Consider the following 2,724-nt stretch of genomic DNA (forward strand, 5'->3'; position numbering starts at 1 on the left):
TGATTCAAATCAACCGTCTGTTGTCTTGATTCGCGAAAACGTATTCCTTTTCTCCAGAGATGCTGTCTGACCCTCTGAATTACTCCAGCTTTTTGTGTTTATTTATGGATGGGTGGCATTTTGGTTGTGATAATACTGCGTCATCTACTTTGCTAATCCGTTCCATATACCTATCACCCTTTGTGTACAATAGTTGGTCCTCAGGTTCCTATTAAATCTCCCACCCCTCCACACCTTAAATGAATCAATTAAAAAATCTCAAAAGGACACAAAGTGCCCTATTCAAAGTGTCCGAAAAATGTCACCTATCCATTTTCTCCAGATATGCAGCCTGACCCACTGAGTTATTCCAACACTTTGTACCCTTATTTTGTAAACCAGTGTCTGCAGTTCCTTGTTTTTACATCTTAAAATTGAACTTCATAGTCATAGAGTGACACAGCGTGGAAACAGACCGTCCGCCCCAACTTGCCCACACCAGCCAACAGGTCCCAGCTACAATAGTCCCACTTGCCCGCATTTGGTCCATATCCCTCCAAATATGTTCTATCCATGTATCTGTCTGACTGTTTCTTAAATGTTGCGATACTCCCTCCTCTGGAAGCGTGTTCCATAACATATCTTTGAAATAAAGATTAGAATATAAATGTCTGGCAGAATATTTATTCTCTTATAATCCAGATAATGCGTATGTATTTATACATCATACTCTATTTAAAATGTTCAGAGTGCAGAAAATAGGTCTCAGCGTTGTAGTGCATCAGTTCCAGAGACAAAGTCCAATGTCTGCAATGGGGTAGAGGTGAATTGGACAGTTCTCTAGCTTATGGAAGGATCGTTCAGAAACCCGATAATAGAGGGGAAGTAGCTGTTCCTGAGTCTGGTGGTGCGCAGTTTCAAGCTTCTGTATCTTCTGCTGGAATAGGCAGGGCGAAGAAGGAATGACCAGGGTGGGACATGTCTTTGATTATCTTGGCTGCTTTTCTGAGGCAGTGTGAAGTGTAGATTAGTTTAGTTTATTGTCACATGTACCGAGGTACAATGAAAAGCTTTTGTTGCGTGCTAACCAGTCAGCGGAAACACAATATATGATTACTCTCAAGCTATTTACAGTTACATGATAAAATACAGAACGGTGTCAATGGTGGGGAGTGTGGTCTGTTTGATGGACTGTGCTACATCCACAATTCACTGCAATACTTTGCGGATTTGGGCAAGTCCGTTCATCAACTCAATTGGGAAGTGAATTGACTTGTTAAACACGATAATGTTTCCATAATATAAAACATATTTGGATGTACTGACCGTAGCTGTGTATTCTCCAGTGGTCTTACCTTGTAGACAAAAAATGGGGCTTTCAGGTCGTCATCCCAAATCCTACCGGATATTGACTTGGGCAAAAGTTGCATGATATCTTTGTACGGGATCCTGGCTTTTCTGAGATCACTGCACGGCGGTCCATCAAAAGATATATCTTCTAATTCACATCTACCTGCCTGAAAATTATAAATGAATGAGAAAGTAGAAAGGGTGGCACGGTGACACAACAGTAGAGTTGCTGCCTCACAACACCAGACACTGGGTTCGTCCTGACTACGGGTGCTGTCTGTATGGAGTTTGTACGTTCTCTCTGTCAACGTGTGGGTTTTCTCCGGGTGATTCGGGTTCTTCCCACGTTCCAGGTTCATTGGCTTGATATAATTGTAAATAACGCTAGTGTGTGTAGGATAGTGTTAGTGTACGGGGATTGCTGGTCAGTGGGCCAAAGGGCCTGTTTCCGCGCTGTATCTCTAATTAAACTAAACGTAAAAATGTTTGCTTTGGTAATTTAGAGTTACTGTCAGCCTTCTGGTCTTTGACAACTCCAACCAAAGAGAAAGATTCTGACTGAATGCACTGTCACATTTACTGATCACAATATTGTCTCTCCAACTCTGGTGAAGCCACAGGTAGATTGGATGACTACGTAGTTGGGGTGTCCCTTACATCTACACTACCCTCTCCCGTTAAGCTTCAGTCACCTTAGTTTTAGTTTTTATAGAGATACAGTGAGAAACAGGCCCTTCGGCCCACTGAATCCGTGCTGACCAGTGATCACCTGTAGTTCCATCCTACACAATAGGGACAATTTACAGAAGCCAATTAACCTGCAAACCTGTACGCATTTGGAGTGTGGGAGGAAGCCAGAGCACCCGGAGGAAGCCCATGCGGTAACAGAAAGAACGTACAGATGCCGTATATACAGCACCCATAGTCAGGATCAAACCCGGGTCTCTGGCATGGTAAGGCAGCAACTCTACTGCTGCAACACCATGCCAAATTGTTAATATAAATCTCCACCTCAGCCCAGTTCCCATCTCTATCTTTGGCCTCTTACCTTCTTCAAGATAAACTGGCGGCTGGCACCTCATCTGCTAATGCCTTGAGACAGTGGCATAACCCACCTCATCTGCTGATACCTTGAGACAGTGGCACTACCAGCTGTGCCATTATGCTACCCACTGTATAATCTATCTATATTTAAAACTCTGTGTATGTGTGTCTGTATGTGTGTGTTTCTGCCTGTCTTGTGGGTGCCAGATTCGGCCTTTGATTCCATGCTACACCAGCACTCCGTCATTAAACTCCGTCATTTTTTCAATGTCGCCAGCTCATTCGTTTTACATCCGATTTTGAACTTTTTATCTACCCTTTTTAAAAAATAAAATAATACCCCCCCCCCCC

Source organism: Amblyraja radiata, chromosome 10 (genome assembly GCF_010909765.2).
Source record: "Amblyraja radiata isolate CabotCenter1 chromosome 10, sAmbRad1.1.pri, whole genome shotgun sequence".
NCBI lineage: Eukaryota > Metazoa > Chordata > Chondrichthyes > Rajiformes > Rajidae > Amblyraja > Amblyraja radiata.